The sequence below is a fragment of the Pinus tabuliformis genome, chromosome 2_1, assembly GCF_031772625.1.
Source record: "Pinus tabuliformis cultivar Carrire ecotype Pingquan chromosome 2_1, CPIR1, whole genome shotgun sequence".
Classification (NCBI taxonomy): Eukaryota; Viridiplantae; Streptophyta; class Pinopsida; order Pinales; family Pinaceae; genus Pinus; species Pinus tabuliformis.
Genome location: NC_142299.1, coordinates 740,679,898 through 740,699,912, shown reverse-complemented (window position 1 = coordinate 740,699,912; position 20,015 = coordinate 740,679,898).

Here is a 20,015-nt window from a genome sequence, read left to right as displayed (position 1 = left end):
ATAATAAACCCAAGCGATTGATGTTGGACAATGGTTTATCATGGTTGAACATGGTTGTTTATTGTTGACCATTTTTGAATAATATTAAACCCTAGGAATATGAACCCTTAGATCAATCAACCGAAAGGATTGATATTATAAACCTAAGGGAATAATAAACCTAAGGGATAAAAATTATAAACCCAAAACATATAAACCCTAACATTTTTGACCATGGTTGATTTCCATATTAGATTAATCTATTGTGATATTGACATAATCATAAACCTAAGGAATTGATATTATAAATCCAAATGAATAATAAACCCCAAGGGATTGATATTATAAACCCAAATGAATAATAAACCCAAGGGATTAATACTAAAACCCCAAGGGATTATGAACCCAAGGGAATAATATTAAACCCAAGGGACTAATATTATAAACCCAAATATAATTATTACAAAGACTAAAATAAACATGATTTATTTTCATAGTGATACAATCCTTGTCACAATGTGACATTTAACAATGGTTGGCTATGATTGATAATGGTTGACCATGATCGATATTATAAACCTAAGGGAATAATAAACCCAAGGGATTAATATGAGAAACCCAAAGGAATAATAAAACGAAGGGATTAATACTAAAACCCCAAGGGATTATGAACCCAATGGAATAATATTAAACCCAAGGGACTAATATTATAAATCCAACATATATAAACACTAAGATAAATATTATAAACACTAAAATAAACATGATCGACGATCATTTATTTTCATATTGAGAAAATCCTTATCACAATTCCAGGTTGGACCATGGGGGACATTATAATAAACAATGTTTGACTCGGGAATAATAAACCCAGGAGATTGATATTATAAACACAAAGGAACAATAAACCCAAGGGATTAATATTAAAACCCCAAGGGATTATGAACCTAAGGGAATACTATTAAGAAAAAGGGACTAATAATATAAACCCAAGGGATTGATGTTATAAACCCAAAGGAATAATAAACCCAAGGGATTAACACTAAAACCCCAAGGGATTATGAACCCAAGGGAATAATATTAAACCCAAGGGACTAATATTATAAACCCAATGTATATAAACCTTAAGACAAATATTATAAACACTAAAATAAACATGACTCACCATCATTGTTTTTCATATTCAAACAATCCTTATCATAATTCCATGTAGGGCCATGGTTGACCATAGTTGACATCATAGTAAACCATCGTTGAACGGGGAATAATAAACCCAAGTGATTGATCTTGGACAATGGTTGATCATGGTCGAACATGGTTGTTTATTGTTGACCATTGTTGAATAATATTAAACCCTAGGAATATGAACCCTTAGATCAATAAACTGAAAGGATTGATATTATAAACCCAAGGGAATAATAAACCTAAGGGATAAAAATTATAAACCCAACACATATAAACCCTAACATGACTATTATAAACCCTAAAATAAACATGGATGACCATGGTTGATTTCCATGTTATATTAATATATTGTGATATTGACATAATCATAAATAGTTAGACAAATATTTAACCCTTAATATTGAGGTTTTATAAAACCAAGATATTATTAATATTACAAACCCAAGGCATTAATATTATAAAAGCAAATGATTAATAAATGCAAGGGATCAATATACCCAAGGAATCAATAAACCAAACGAGCTAATATTAAAAACCCAAATGATTAATAAACCACATGAATTAGGTTTTTAAGATCATGGGGTTAATAAAACCAAGGGATTAAATGATAAACCAGATGAATTGTTAATATTAAAATTTTGAAGAACAAAGAAACCCAAGCATTTGATATTATAAACCTAAGGAATTAATAAACCAAGGGAAAAATATTAGAAACCCAAGGGACAAAAAATGGCAAGGGATCAATATTAAAAACAAATGGGATTAATAAAACATAGGAATTTATATTTTAAACCCAACGGATTGATCAACCCACGTGACTATGAATATTATAAACCTAAGGGAACAATAAATCCTAGGGATTGTTAATAATATGAAAGAAACATGTTAATAAATTGAAGGGATAAACATTGTAAATGTAAGGGATTAATATTAAACCTTAGGACTATTATTTAAACCTTAACATTGGGGAATAATAAACCAAAGGGAATAAATGATAAACCGAAGGAATTATTAATATTACAAACTTAAAGAACAAATAAACCTAATCATTTAATATTATAAACCCAAGGAAATAGTAAACCGAACCTAAGCCCTAAATCCATGGCATCAATATTATAAACATAAATAATGCTATAACACAAAACATTAATAAAAAACATAAACCAAAACCAATATAAGAACCACATTTCATACCATAAAGAATTAAAGCATGATAAATCATCATCACATTAATAATAACACATTTATATCACTACATTATAAACAATAAATAAATTTTAAGCCATAAATACATTGATATCAATACATGAATGTATTAATAGTATAAATCTCAAGAATATTGATATAAACACCTAGAACATGAAAGCCCAACAATAATATTATAAATGTAAACAATAATTTCATTTATGAAAGACGTGAACAAAGTGAAGAGATCCACAAAAAAGACCACAACAATCACAAATGCAAGAGAAAAAAATAAAATAGTAACACTGCCATTGGAACAAAGGAACATCAATGTAAAAAATGCATCTAAATTGCACACATTGGATTTAAAGAAGAACAACATAATAGGACATTTTAATACTAGAGATATACAATTTTGTACATGGAAACAACAACGAGAAAAAAAATTCAATTTCACCAACATTGCAACCACAGAGAGAACATTGAGTCTTAACATATATATATTGTTTTCTTTACATCAAATAATTCCACTACAAAATTGAACTTGAAACACTCCATCAAAAGTCATCTATGGAGAAGCCTCTTCCAAAACACAACCAGATCGATGACAAAAGTAGCACCAATTCAAATCAATAGGATAATGATCACGATACTTAATGTTTTCCAACCAATTCCTTCTTGTTCTCCTCCCAGAATCCCTTTGGTGCACATGTAACAAGTATTTTAGATGTTCTTTCATTTGATCTATCTCACGAATATGATCATCAATAAAAGTAGGATGGAACCCATGTTTTCTATCAAATTTTTTCCGAAGATAGGAAAGAAAACTTATAGCTCCAACAATATTGCGTACTGTTACGGGATAATAGATTACATCATTATTGTCCGTACTTTCATTTGAAAGACAAAAAATCAAAACAAAAATCAATAAAGACATACACAAATAAATAAGCATACACACACACACACACACACACACACACACACATATGTGTGTGTGTGTGTGTATACATAGAACATAACACCACATTTGTATTTATGTTAAAAAACTTAATGTTATAATGTTAAATGAAAAAAAACAATCTAGTGTTATATGAACCAAATGATATAAAAATTTCTAGAATTATAAGTGTCATTTCACAATACAATAGAAAAAATCGTGGAAATAGAATAAAACCACGGCCAGTATTCAAAAAATTAATATTGGCCATGGTGATGGCCAGTATTCAAAAAATTAATATTGGCCATGGTGATGGCCAATATTCAAAACCTCCATTTTTTGATTTCATGATGTAATATGAATCCACAATATTAATATCAATATGAACCAGTTATAAAAATGATTTTGAATGATTGGTTCATATAACTCATTGTTTATGTCTGAGTGGTCAGTCACAAAGAAAAGAACAATAGGAAGTTAAACAAAATAAGTAAATTGAACAACATGAAAAATGATGTAAACAAATTTCTCAAATATTACTATGAATATGACGAATTTATTAATCTTATAAATATATGAAAATGATTATTATATTAAAAGTAAATCAAGAGGACAATAAAATCAATTAAAAAAACATACTATAAAGAAGCCATTGTGATGGCCAATATTCAAAACCTCAATTTTTGCATTTCATGATGTAATATGAATCCACAATATTAATATCAATGTGAACCAGTTATAAAAATTATTTTGAATGATTGGTTCATATAACTTGTTGTTTATGTCTAAATGGGCTCTTGCAAAGAAAAGAACAATAGGCACTTAAAAAAACATAAGTAAATTGAAAAACATGAAAAACAATGTAAACAAATTTCTCAAATATTACTATGAATATGATGAATTTATTAATCTCATAAATATATGAAAATGATTATTATATTAAAAGTAAATCAAGAGGAAAATAAAATAAATTCAAAAAACATACTATAAAGAAGGTCACAATGTTATTATTTGTATGTCATAGCGACATGGACTTCAATCGCTCCTCTTCTTTCTTCCTAATTGTAACGTATGCACCATCTTTCATCTTGGCATAATGTTGAAAAGAGAAAGACAGTGCAATGCGTAAACCATTTATTGATTTCACTCTTGATATGTATGTGAAGGTAAGGCCTTGCTACTCTTTATTCCCGATATCGACTGACGCTCGTTAAAAAGTTAATCCCTGTGACTTGTGGACTGTAAGAGCCCATGCCATCTTCAAAGGAATTTATTTTCGATTTCCTCTTATCACTGATGTGATAGGGACAATGTTTGGATTGCTTGCATCAAATGGAACACCAACATACTTATCAAAAACAACAGTTGTGAACATTGGAAGTTGAGATGGCTTAGAAGTAGGCGTATAAAATATATCGTTAACATAACCAAGTGCACCATTCACCAAGAAAGCTTCAACCCATAAATTACATGTCAACATAACACGTTGACCATGACACAAAAAAACTTCATGGTCCAATTGATCATCATCAACACCAATGATTTCTGAACACCTTGAATGCTTAGCAACACATCATGCAATTGGAGAATTTAATGATTTTAGCATATGCCTATTATGGAAGGAGACCAAATTATTTGTTGGAAACATGTGAACTACTGCATTAAATAAATATCTTTCTCTAGGATGCGACCTTATATCAGCCCGTGACATAAGAAATTCCCAATCTTCAAGAACAGGTTATACATTTCTTATGTTATTGAGGACTCTATGAAAACAATATTGTTTCTCATTATTCCCTTATTGGTGAAAGATTGTGTCAAGAGTGACAACAATGTGGAATTTGTTCCACAAGACTTTCCCTGTTGTATTACCTACACAAAAAGGCTTATCTCTCACAGGAGGCAGTTGGTGAAGGTCATCCACAAGGATGTTGGATCTGCCACCAAAATGACAATTCTTTTTCTCTGGAAATGCTTCTCGTAATCGAGCATCTATTTGCATAAGCAACCTTGATCCTAGAAATCTCATTTCATCAATCAATATATGTCTAACATGTCGCATTTCTTCTTGGAATACTGCAAGTTACTGCCCCTGCAGTGGCTGCATATCTTTAATTGAAATTTTTAGAGCTGAGTGTATTGTTTTTGCATGTATATTAAAAGCAACTATTCCTGTTGGGGCAAGAAGAAGCAAAGAGATTCTTCCATTACTTGATGAGTTAGAAAGAGCTTCAAAAATACAATGGATAAGGAAAGACTTCCCGGTGCCCACAGTGCCCTAAATAATCATAAGAAGAGCTTCACACATCTCATATTCAACAAAGTGCCTTAAAACAATTTCAAAAGCAAGTTGTTGTTTTTCCGACAAAGAATCTGGGGATGAAAATGTTCCGTTTGAAAGGTCAAAAATATCACCGCTTGAATTTTAATTCCTTATAAAATTAATAGCTTCTTCTACAATATCATCAGAAGTAGTTGTACTTTACCAATCAAAGGATATATCAAAATCCCTTCGACTAAGGGTGTGAATATCATAGACATTCACATCATTTGGTGGAACCAAGCGAGAGAAAATCTTCCATTCTTGAAGATCATCTTCAAGATTAATTTTTTGGTTAGAAAAGTCACCATCTTCTTCATCTTCAATATTGTCTATAATTGATGGATTTCTATCAACATGCCATGCTCGATATCGAAAATTCCTCCAATTTTCAATAATAATTTCAGCTAAAAGGCCAATTTTTGCAGGAATGTCACAAAATGGCTTGTACAAGAGCAATTTTGTCTAGCAAAAGGTTTCAAATTCCTCTGAAGCCTCACCAGGAATAAAATAAAATCGTGACCAAACTTGAACAATAGCATGAACATCTCTAGGCTGCCATGGATCTTATTTACACTTACTATCAAATATCCAAGATCTTGCTATTTCTATCAAAGATAGATGTTCAAGGAAGAAAGGTCTCTTCTAATAATGTTGAAAAAAAGTATTATCAGATGAACATTGCAAGACATCCCTTGAGGTTTTCCTAAAAACCTTTCTTGCAACATTTAAGGAAACAACTTTCCGACTACAAACAACAAGAGGTAGCTTAAGCAACATATGGAATCTTTTTTGTGCTCCAATGTCACGATCAACAATCATTTCTACAAGAAACCTTCTATATGCACATAAAGCATGATCCTTGGTGCCAATAGAATTTGAAATTATAGTTAACAAATGATGATAACTTTTAGACCTTTTTTCTACCTTCGATGCATACTTAGAAATATATTTCAAGACAACATAGTGAGAAAGCACTGGCTGGAAATCAACATTTGCACACCACATTGTTAGAAGGTCAATGTTATGTACATTAAGCTCGACATCATTTCTTGTTGGATCATACTATTTTCTTCCTTGATCATCTATGAACAATCTTGATTCATCACAAAGATCCCATGTAGCATTGTACCGACATGTTAGAATAGTTCCCTTTTTGCGCAAACAAGAATCTTCAGTACACTTTGTGTGCCTTTGGACACAGTTTAACAATTGTTCGTAATCATTATGAGGATTACAAGAGAAACTCTGACCAATATTCAACAGGCAAGGGTCATCATTGACACTTCGTGGAACCATTATGTTGCGATGATGTATGTCACATGGATTCCATGCAGTTACATATTTGTCGAAGAATATCTTTGCAAGTTGTACATTAGAACCATTTGACCAATCAAGTATTTCCATGTCAGGAGCACCTTCTAACCATAGGAAACCATGGATATGTGTTGAACCTCTATGTTGCCACTCATATCTGAAAAAAATGAAGATATAGTTACTACAAACAATATAAATAGAATCATAATAAAAGTTGACAAAGTATAGAAACAAATTCAACAACACAAACATGTACCAAAAGTCTTTAGCTTTAAGATATTTTTGGATAACTTCCTCTCGAAAAATATTGAATCTATGGTGCATAAATGTGGCAACAATATGAGGGTACTAGATAACATTCTCAATTTTCATATGATGCTCATTTAAAGAATGAGAATGTGAATGTATGGGCATGAGGTTATGCAACTCTAGCCACTTTGTGTCAGCTACACTCAAAGTAAAAAATAAAGATGGACATCCTAACTAAGTAATCATGTCAGTCAATTTAGCTCGACACTTAGTCTAGTATGCCCTTGTACCTCTCAGAGAAGAACCAAACTGCATAAGATGCTCAACCAACTTATTATCTGGTAAATCAGATAGTTGGTGACGCAACTCTTCAATTGTTGTAGGTGAGTTATCATGTAAATGTTTCTTTGCAAAAACTGCAACAGTTGCTTGGCTCTGATGTCACATTATCATGTTCAATAGGTAATATCAAAAGTGAGGATGGCTTCCAAATATTTGATCATAGTACCTAAGAAGATGCAATGCATTCTCATGAAGTTCAACACTACAAATATGTGGTTGCAACCAATCATCATCACCAATGGGAAACAATGTTGGGAATTCCATATCAAATAACCCCTCTGTATTATATTCATTCACTGGAGAGTTTCCAATAGTGGGCCAATCCATGTCTTGAACATGTGAAGAATCAACATTATCAAGAAATGCTCTAATTTCTTCCACTTCTCTTTGTGTGTTTGGTAGGCAAGCAACAAAAGAAGAAGGATGAGAGGGAAAATTCTTAGTAGGAAACCCTTCATTATTAGTTTCATTGATCTTAGATTCTTCAATATCACAATCAACAAATTTAAGCCTAGAGGAGACATCTGTTGATATTTCGGGTAGAGCATTCATTGAATCATAGTCAATTACAACATCTCGATAATAATGTTGGATTTTGAAAAGAAATGCAGCCAACACTTGAGATCTTTTGACATAACATTCATAATATTTAGACTAAGTGGCATGTCTCCCCACAATTAGAAAGTCAATATCTTCAACATGGTAGGGAAGACTTTGTACAATTGTAGAAATATCTTGAGGAAAGCTAATTGTATGACCACTATACTTATATTTCCCACCTCGAGCATGTGTCACTTTCAAAATAGGATTCACACGTGATATTAGCGTTTCTTCAACTTGAATAAGAACTCTTAAAATATGAGGTTTCTCACCAGGATCCATGTTATTATATTGACAAAAACGATGGGCTCCTCTTTCGCTCTTACATCATATGCAAACAGGTCCTTCAGAATGTCTCACAACTTGGATTCCAAGATATGATTCTTGGAAAATGTGGCACATTTGGACAATTGACAAGTTATCTATCTTTTCTCAAAATATTTTATACATTGTAATCATGTTTTCATCAAAATGAATATGATCTCTATTCGCTGAACCATGTTGAAAACCATTTGGAAGACTAAAATTTCTTCTAACTTGTACTTCATCTTCAGGAATATGTGATTCCCTTCGCAAATTTGAAACATGTGGAATTCATCTATGAGAAGGTCTTTCCAAATTTATGGTCTACATTTCGAGAACCTGAGAGGATGTAAAGGTCCCTTTGTCATAAAATACTTTAAAATTTAATTTCCAACTAATTATAAATGAAAAAAATGAAAAATAATCAAATGCATTCAAAATTTACATTTGTGTCTTGATGTGTATGAGGGTTATGAGATGGTTTGTCTTGGCTTTTAACATCAGTGGATGGAACATTTTGGGACGTAGTTTCTATGCCTCTATTCAAATGATTTGTTTCCTATTTCAAAAAAATAAAATATGTTATAAAACTAAATGTCCAAGTAAGAAAGATTCAAAAATGGAAAAGAAATCAAATACATTGAACATCTACATTAGTTTTATAATTTGATATTTTGGATTCCAATTCTCCAACCTAATGAGATGAAATCATGGTTTCTCCATAAAAGGTTACAAAATACAATGTCCAACCAACTATAAATGAAAAAAGAAGAAAAATATCAAATGCACTGAACATTTACATTTGTTTGGCGATGTGGATGAACGCTATGAGATGGTTCCTCTTCACTTCTAACATTAGTAGATGGAACATCTATGAAGTTAATTTGTATGCTTCTATTGAAATGACTTGTGTCCTATTCGAAGAAAATAAAATACGCCATAAAATTCAATGTCCAACCAACTAGAAATTTAAAAACGGAAAAGAAAATAAAAAACATTGAAAATTTACATTAGTCTGGCAATTTGATCATTGAGGAGAATGCACAGGAATGTTATGACATGCTTCATATTCACTTCTTAGATTAGTAGATGGAACACTTTGGGAATTGATTTCTAGACCTCTATAAAAATGAGTTGTATCCTATTCCAAGAGAATAAAATAACTTATAAGTATAGTAAAAAAAGCTTTGTAAATAGAGGAATGTAATAAAACAACCACTATTGTAGGAAAAATCAAAATATCATTGTGTTACCTCCATTGTTCCATGTGAAACACTATTAGGGATGACTAATTCTCTTCGTGGGACCACATTACTTTGAGAAGCAAGATTGGAATATCCGATGTTTCGAGCAACTGGCTCCAAATTTTCAAACAAATGGCTAATTAAACTATCATCCAAATCATCACACACAATGTCATCATTACCTCCACCATGGATGTTTTGCAAACTTTTTTCGTCAAAACATGCAATTGGACACACAAAAGGGTTAGGGTGAACATTTGCATCCACGTTATCAATATGATGTTCTTCTTGATTGCAATATGTTTCCCCAATGTTATGAAAATTTTCTGGAGAGCATCGAACAACAAGATTATGCTGATGAGGAGCGTATTCTGATAATGAACTATCAACAGGAAATGTTATTTCCATTATATCATCCATAGTACGATACTTACGAGGAATTATAAAATCATTTTCAAGATTGGCTTCACTCGTTCTTATATGATATGTAGCTCTCCTATGCTCATTTATGGAATCCTTATTTTGTTGATATTGTAAACAACGACTTTCATTAGACCTCTCACGTGATTGTGGTGACAAATTTCATTTTCTTTTACACTTGCTTGTGCCTTCAAATGACGTGTCTACAATGAATAATAAAATATTCATTATGGAATCATAAACATGGAACATAGCAAATATCTAATATAAACAAACACAAAAGAATGAAAAAGGCACAAGTTTTTTTTTGGAAATCATAAAAAAACATAAAAAGTGTATATGTTATTTTTTCCAACCATATAAACTTATCAAAATGTATAAGGTTTTTTGCAAATGGCTAAAAACAAAAATGATTTTTTCAAAATGGCTAAAAACATAAATGAATTCTTCCAAATGGCTTAAACAAAAAAGTCTAAATTTCCATGTATCATATTAGAATCAAAACAAAACCCATAATATTGGGACACAATACTCTAAGAATGATATGACTTGGAAGTATATCTAAAAATTTGGAACTATATACTATCAAAATATAAATGCAAATATTAAAATGTACATAAAGATATAACATTGTTTGAGAATCAATGACAAAAACCAATACAAATAACATGTATAACATAACTCATAGCAATTATAATTATACAAATAAAGAAAAATGCATAACATCGAGACACATTTACATGTAATTAAGAAAAATTTAGGGGAAACAATATGAAATATTTTACATCATAAAGATCGATACAAGCATAATTTTAAAGTATTACCATAAACACCCATAGTATGTATAGAGACAAAAATGGAAATATTTTCCACAACCATAGAGAGTATATAAAATGAAATATTTATAGGAACTCCTAAGAATCCATATCCATATCCATTGGTGGAATATCATCAACAGAATCCATACAAGGAGCAATTTCAAAAACATTTCCATACTCAATCAAATCATTGCAATCCTCCAGCGTTGGGTACCAAAACCGAGACATATTTTCATTAGTTGAATTATCAATATCTGTTGAAAAGCAGATGCCAGTCATCATGTCATATACTAGGAAAGGAAATTCACTATAGTTGCACATAAGAACCAAACCATGGACTGTTTGAAATGGAAGATAACCACAAAATTTTCTATTTATATCTGCAAAAAATTCTTCCAACAACTTCCATCTGAAACACCAATCATCTTCAAAGTAATAAATTCTTCATTCAATGCATGGTTGACCAAATTGGAAATGATATAATTTTTCAATTGACCATACAGAAGTGGAGCCATCATTGATAAGGCATATCAATTGATCCCTGTATATTGCTAATGACATACACCGTATGTCAGTGATTGGAACAAATGAAAAACCCCATTCATTTTTTATTACATCAAACCAGTAGATTGTATACCCGTACCGAGGATAATCTTCATACTCCTTGTCGAGATACAACCAAAACAATTTACTTTTATAAAACACGCCATTCTTAGGGGGTGAAGTGCCACCAAATGGAAGAGAAACCCTTTGCCATACCCTATCAAGACTATTGCAAACATAAAATTTAGACTGCATTCTATCATACATATGTTTTAGGACAACCTAGTCATATTTTTTGTTGCTTACATTTTCCAATAATGAAAAGAATCCCCACTCTCCAATTCGTATTGGCCCTATGTTTTTAAAGGCCTTTGTAAATGGATTCGTAATGAAACAGTTGAGTGTATGGGAGAATTCAGTTGGTAAGGATAAAAACACCATTGGTCCAACAGTAGACTCTACTCTGTATCTTGAATCTATGAATCACAAATGAAATTGAAATATGTGCACATTCTAACTAAGGTACTAAGGAGCAAAATAATTGTCTTCACTATTGAGGAAAGGAACCATAAATCCAAATTCGTTCGTAGAGACATTCTTCAAACGTAACAAGAAAGAAGGGTTTTGCAAAACATTCTTCCATTTCTTACAAATAGTGCTAAACTTTATCACAACCTATAAAGGTAGTGAGAGGAAGAAAAGTTGAAGAATTTCGAAAAGGAAGACAACTCCAAATAGATGGATTTATGATCAAACAATGAAATCACCTAATAGTAAAAAATAAAAAAAATAAAAATAAAAATAAAAATAAAAACACATTTGATATCAACAAAACAATTTAATGTTGAATAAAATTAAAAGTAACACACATACATAATTTACCATTTACACATACAAAAAAACTTCACATATACACCTTGTATAAAATCAAATGAGTCATCATAACGTTATTACGACATCGAACACAATTCCACAATTTTTTAAACCTAGGGTCTATAATCCAAGATTATTAATGTTAGTAAGCCTATAATTCTGTTTATATTAAGGTCTATGTTTAATATTGATGCTATAATGTTTCTACAAATATATTTATAATATCAAATAAGAACAACTCATTAGGTAGGTTTCCATTGGGGACAACACCTAATTCACAATGCCAACAAAAAATTGCCTAGAAAACACAATTTTATATTGTTGTTGGACTACACAATTTTCCATTGTGTTAAGGATAAAAAATGTTAAACCTAATTCTTTTTTTTAATATAATGTATCTATAAATATAAAATTAAAAGTATATTATTAAATTTCTAAAACAACACATTCATATATATTAATTTTTTTCATATTTAAAATTACTCTAAAATCATTTTACTTATTTATTAATAAAACAATAGATTGTTAATATCATAAGATAATCCTTGTAATGGAGTGCATTAATATCAAAACTTAATCATTGTAATGTACCACATTAATATCTAAATGATTATGATTATGTGGTATATGGAGGTTAAATTAATAAATATTAGGAAATATAAATAATAAACAATCACATTCTTATTTTTAATTATTTATCTTTCAAAACTTAATGATATTTAATATCAATATTATAATAAGTCACAATTGTTGGCTCTAAACATAAACTAAATTTTTTAATATAATGAATTGAGAAATATCAAATTAAAATGATATTATTAAATATATAAAACAACACATTCATATATATTAATTTTTATCATATTTAAAATTACTCTAAAATCATTTTACTATGATGGTGACATTTCCAAACTTTACTTTCTCAATCAATTTGCCATCTTTACCTTAATACACTACACTATCTTAGTGAGTTAATTTGGGTGCTAAAGGATGGCCAATGGATTTTGAATACTCTATATGCAAATGTAAATTCTACCCGTGAGAGTATTCTCGAAGGAAGAAAGACAATATCTCTAAAACAAATGGCAAGCAAATAGTTTTATATATGTTTTTTATAAAATTAGTTTTTTTTAATAAGTTAGATTGAATTTAGGTTTTGGTGAGTGTTAATGTAATGGGAAGTAATAATAAAATGTTGTTATTAAGAAAATGTTATATATTGATTTCAACATTTTTAATAAAATTTAAATTAATAATTTAATGAAACTAAATCATATATAAATTTAATGAATAAACAAAGCTATAGGTAAAATATATAATAGAAATGGATATACCTTTGATGATGATGTCAATGAAATTTTCTAATAGAATTAGAAAGAGAAATGAAATATATTGATGGCTTGCTAATGGAAATTGACACTTTGAGCAATTTTAAAAGGGATATCCATGTGAACAATTCAAAAAAGAGAATTTAAATATATTGATAACTTGTTAATGGAGATGGATATATTTTTAATGGTGTTGTCAATGCTAGAAGAGAATTTAAATACAAATAGAGTTTAGCCATGTTCTATATATTTTATTTTATAATCTAAGAAGAACCCTTATTTATTAAGCAGGTAGGCTTATATTAAATTTGCATATTAATTTCCCTTTAATCAAAATTTTGTTTTTACTGTCATGAATCAAAGATGTTGCCATATTTTCTCCCTCTTTTACATTAATTGAAAAAGCTATCAATGAATAGAATGTTCAATAATAAGTTTATTGCATCTTTAATTATGTTTTCAAATTTATTTAATCCTATAAAAATTCAGTACCATAAATATTTTTGATAGTTACTTTTTAGATTTATGAATAAAAATGGAACACCCAAGTGTTCTCTCCTTATTTGTCTTAACATTGAATAGTTTGTAGTTGACCCAAGGAACAACAAATGGCTATATGCCTTCACCAACTATGACTTAAATGGTGTGCCAAGGTAGATTATGATTACATTCTATGGCTTCGGCTTGGTAAAAGGATAGTTGTGCTATTATATTAAGTGTATGGCTTAATTTGGGTAAAAAAATAAAAACTTACTTCGCCAAAATACTAATAGATGCAAGGAAACGATGACTGGCATTGATTCATAGTCCAATTGTAATTTAGATGTACTCGACATGAATGCACTGGAGGTCTCGACATGAATGCAAAGCTTCTTAGGAAAATAAATAAATGAAAGAAATCATGTTAAGTTTTTCCTCTAAAACTCTACTTTCTTCGTGTAGTGTATGGCAATTGAAAAAATTACATACATATTATCTAGTGAAGGAAAGTTGTCATCATTTTTTATATAAAAGTTATCATTTTTTATATAAAATAAATTGCATACACATATGTATGTAAGGCAAAGTTTTTATATTTTTTATATTAAAATTTTTTTTTTATACTAAATAAATTGCATGCATATATGTATGTAAGTAAAGTTTTTATTTTTAAATATTTGTTAAAATTATTTAGTAAATGTTTAAAGTTAAAATTAAATAGTTAGAAATCAGATAGGAAATGCTCAACTTGGTGTGAGCCTCTTTGACCTTTATCATAATAATAAGTCAAATATGTGTGATAATAATAAGTTAAATATGTCTTTTAAGGAATGGAAAATCCTTGAACATTATTACAATAAGTTAAACATATTCCTAAAATCTTATAAATAAAAATAAACCAAATTTCTAACCATTCATATTGTTCATGAAAGAAAGAAGGATATGTAGATGGGTTGTATTGTGGTGAAAGTAATTAATTGAATTGAGGTTAGTAGTTTATTATATAAAATGTGTGAATGCATCAGTATGTTTTTGGTAAATATAATAATATATATTGGGCAGTGGTGTATAAATATTATATAAATTGGAATATATATAATTAATTGTTTATATTTTAATCTATATAACATTTAATATAATAGTGCAAAGTGTGTATTATTTATAATTCATTAATAATTTTTTTTATTTTGTTTTTAAATTGATTTGAAATTTTAGTGAAAATCAAATAAGTTAGGGATGTTTTTTATGAAAATTAAGTTAATTTAAATTTATTAAATAAAAATAATGATATGTAAAATACATATATGCAAATGAGAGTGTTCACTATTTTCCTATTTTGGTATGATGGTTACATCTCTCAACTTTTCTTTATTAATCAATTTGCCATCTTTATCTTAATACATTACATTATCTTACTGAAATGTAAAGGTTACCAGTGAGAGTATCTCTAAAGGAAGAAAAACAATATCTCTAAAACATATGGCAGGTAAATAATTTTATATATGTTTTTTATAATGTTAGTTTCTTTCTTTTTAATAAGTTAGCCAATTTAGGTTTTGGTGAAGTTTAATGCTATTTCGAAAAAAATAAAATTTTTCTATTAAAAATATGTTAGATTTTAATTTCAACTTTTTTAATAAAATTTAAATCAATAATTTAATGAAACTACATCTTATATAAATTAATTAATTTATATTTGATGAATAAAAAAATAATATGTAAAATACAAAAACATATTTGTGCAAATGACAATATTCACTACTTTGTTATGATGGGGACATCTCCAAACTTTACTTTCTCAATCAATTTGCCATATTTATCTTAATACACTACATTATCATACTGAGTTAATTCTGGTGGTAAAGGATGGCCAGTGGATTTTGAATAAGGTATATGCAAATTTAATGTTATTTGAAGAAACAATAAAATATTGTTATTAAGAATAGGTTAGATTTTAACTTCAACTATTTTTAATAAAATTTAAATCAATAATTTAATGAAATTAAAATTTATATAAATTTAATTTTAAAATATGCAAATGACATTGTTCACTACTTTAGCTATGATAGTGATATCTCCAAACCTTCCTTTCTAATCAATTTGTGATCTAATCAATTTGCCATCTGAGTAGTTTCTACAAATGCAAATGGTACATGTGAGAATCCGTGAAGGAAGAAGAGAATCGGGGAAGGAAGAATGACAGTATCTGTAATAGTTTTATATGTGTTTTTGTATATTCCCCCACCAGGCACACAAGCTTTCATCGATATTCCTCCACCAGGCATAAGCGGCCCCTGCAAGTTTACGAACCTTCCCAACAAGGATGGAATATCGCTAGATATTTTCAGGATGATTTAATCTAAACCCTCCGCTTGTTCACTGCAATGGATCATTTTACCGTCACTGTCAAAGGAGAGCAAACTAAGTGGATGGCATCAGGTGTTTCAGCATCCCATTAGAGGAAAATGGTTAAGGTGTAGCGCCAAAGCCCATGCTCTTTGCACCATTTCCTGAAATAGTGCGGAATTACAACCTTTTTCCATGGATAATCATCTGTGGTTCGCATGTACAAAAGTATGGATGCATGTTGAGGTTGAACAAGTTGAGGGGGATGTGATATAGAGCAGGAGACTATTATTTGGGAGTTTAGGAATGACCATTCATAGCCAGGAGATGGGTCGAGATTGCAAGGACATAGCAAAGAATAGAGGAATAAGCTTGCACCAAATCCATTGGAATTACTACCGCACAATAGTAATCTAAACTCACAAGTTTCTAATGTAACACACAATTCAATACAGAAAGTAACTTTTTTCAATTTTATTTTTAATTTGATTTTTCCCTCACTAATCCCAATACTTATTTAATTTATTATATAATGAAAATTAGTTTTCATTTACAATTTACATTTAATTCACAAAAAATGAACAAAGCCATTCCACATTAGAGTGTTATTGATCTTTTAAATGACAAATTTAGATACATTGGTCACTAAAAGACAATATTAATATATAGAGTAGTAATATTCCAAATCTAGGTAATAGATTGTGCACCTTTCTTAGCAGATAGGCGCTGAGAGAAGCCCCTTCAAATCGTTCCAGTAATCCTTCGAGTAATGTTTCCATTAATCTCTCAACAATTCCAACAACCCAACACTAAGGAATGCATGCATCCACACAACATTGCTTTTCTTATAATAGATGGAATGGTGATGAATAACAATTACAACACTAAGAAATGCATGCATCCACACAACATTGCTTTGCTTATAATAGATGAAATGGTGATGAATTACAATTAGAATTTGAAAATAGATGGAATGGTGATGAATAACAATTACAATTTGAACCGCTCAAGTTGCTCCACGTTACAATCCTAGATGGAGTGGCGGAGTAACTAGTAACAACATGAAAGGGTGAAATTGATGGACAAGTTAATGTGGAATGGTGATGATTAACAACTACAATTTGAAAATAGATGGAATGACGATGAATAACAATTACAATTTGAAATGCTCAAGTTGCTCCACCTTACAATCCTAGATAGGGTGGCAGAGTAATTATTAAGAGCATGAAATGGTGAAATTGATGGACAAGTTAATGAAAATAATGACACATGTTTTTTGGAGTTATTATTAAGAGGATGCTAATTTTTGGAGTTATTATTAAGAGGATGAAAGCGTGAAATTGATAGAAAATTTAATGAAACTACCGACACCTGTTATTTGGAATTGGACACATGTTACCAATACACCTTTCCACTACTATGACAAATGTATGTGTAAGGTGTGTGGTACATTTTGTAGTCTTACCATTATGGTTAATCATGATACGTGTCAATTAACAAATGGCGTGGTAAATTTTTAATGAAGCTTTATAAAAAATTGATTTAAACAAAGTTTAATCATGCAATTTAAATATGCAAGAAAGTTAGTGGTGTGAATTCAATCTATTAATATTGTGACAGTTACAAGAATATACTCGCATCTTTAAATGATTAAGATGGCAAACTCCAATAAAAGAGACACCTATTGGCGTAATTAGTTATGATCAGCCTTCGTACAAATATCGTCACTAGTTATGATCACCCTTCGCACAAATATCGTCACTATCCTCGATAACCCCAATCAAATTCCATTACATTGCAATTAGTGAGAGAGTACATATTTTTTATCAAGATATATACAGTGGCAATCAAAGAGGTCTCTTCCCTTATTTCGCCACCGGGATCAATCCTCTAACCCACTTCGTAACATTTTCATTAATTTGTTTCCACAATACAAAGTAAATGAACTGATCAAGTGGAATTTTTATTCATGCCTGGTGTGTGAGGTATGAAGAGTAATTGTAAGAGATTTCAATAAATTAAAATGAAAGATAAGTTTTTAGATGTAAAATCTAAATTTACAAAGTTGAGAAATCAAAATACCCACCAATCCTAAGGGTGAGATTCATCTGCTATTAAATATCTTAATTTCCAATTTAAAATCTTTACTCAGTTTGTTCACGACATAAACTTAGTATTTTTATGAGAAGCCGCGCTTGTAGATTTTATGTTAAATATTGCTCTTAATTTCCTTTGGTGCAAAGCACGTTGCATGACGGAGGTACGTCCTTATTTCTCTCCCAAACTTAGCACAAGTGTCTCAAATTAGGCTAAAACTGTTTCCAGTCATTAATTAGAGCCATCGAGTTAATTTGTCACGATTTTATTTTTTACAACCACGTAGTTCATTTGTGATGATTTTTGTTATTACCAAATAAAAGTAAAAAAGTCACTATTTTATAATATATAATACTTTTTGAAAGCCTTTCCGGCGATTTTTTCCGGTGAAAATCCGGCAGTGATTTATTGAAATCGAAGTTTGATAACTAGTTTCTGCACAATGAAAGCGTCCCAGGGGTTTTTCAGGGTGCTGAATCCGAATATGCAGTTAAAAAACCATTTTAACTGCAACAAATCATGATTTCATCTCAATTTCTTCCGCCGGATTCCGTCACCGGAATCTCAAAAAGTCGCATTATAGACAACTCCAATTTTATGTATTTCCTCTTATGTAACCCTATTTAATAATTTAAAATTTACTTAAAAAATTTCCCACTCGAAACCCTTGTGCCTAAACTTTGGATTAACACGCGGTAATCAAAAACTTCATTTTCCCGTCCATGACCTGATCTGTGAACGTAATTTCTTTGATCTGTGAACGTAATTTCTTTGATATCGGAGGTAATTTGTTTCATTTCTATGTTGAAAATAATAAAGTTTATATGAATGATTTTTTTAAGGTAATCTTGGTTTGTTGTTATTGAGTAGCTGTTATATCCAAGGGTAGTAATCTACACATGTTCATTAACGGTGGATTAATATATCTGGCCTAATTTCAAAGGTATTGAGGAGATTTGACCTCGTGACTTTCCAATAGACAAGATAGCTACCCACACATATCCATCAAAGGCAACAATAGAGTTTATATGAATGATTTTTTTAAGGTAATCGTGGTTCACGGTCACTCAGTGGCTATGTCCACTAGTAGTAATCCACACATGTCCATCAAAAGTGGACTAAGGGTAGTAATCCACACATATCCATCAAAGGTGGACTAATATATCACGCCTAACCCCAAAGGCATTGAGGAGATTTGACCTCGTGACCTCCCAATATTTGACCTAGTGACCTCCCAATAGATAAGATAACTACCCACACATATCCATCAAAGGTGGACTTATGTCCACATCAAAAGTGGACTAAGGGTAGTAATCCACACATCATCAAAAGTGGACTAAGGGTAGTAATCCACACATATCCATCAAAGGTGGACTAATATATCGGGCCTAACCCCAAGGGCATCGAGGAGATTTGACCTAGTGACCTCCCAATAGACAAGATAAC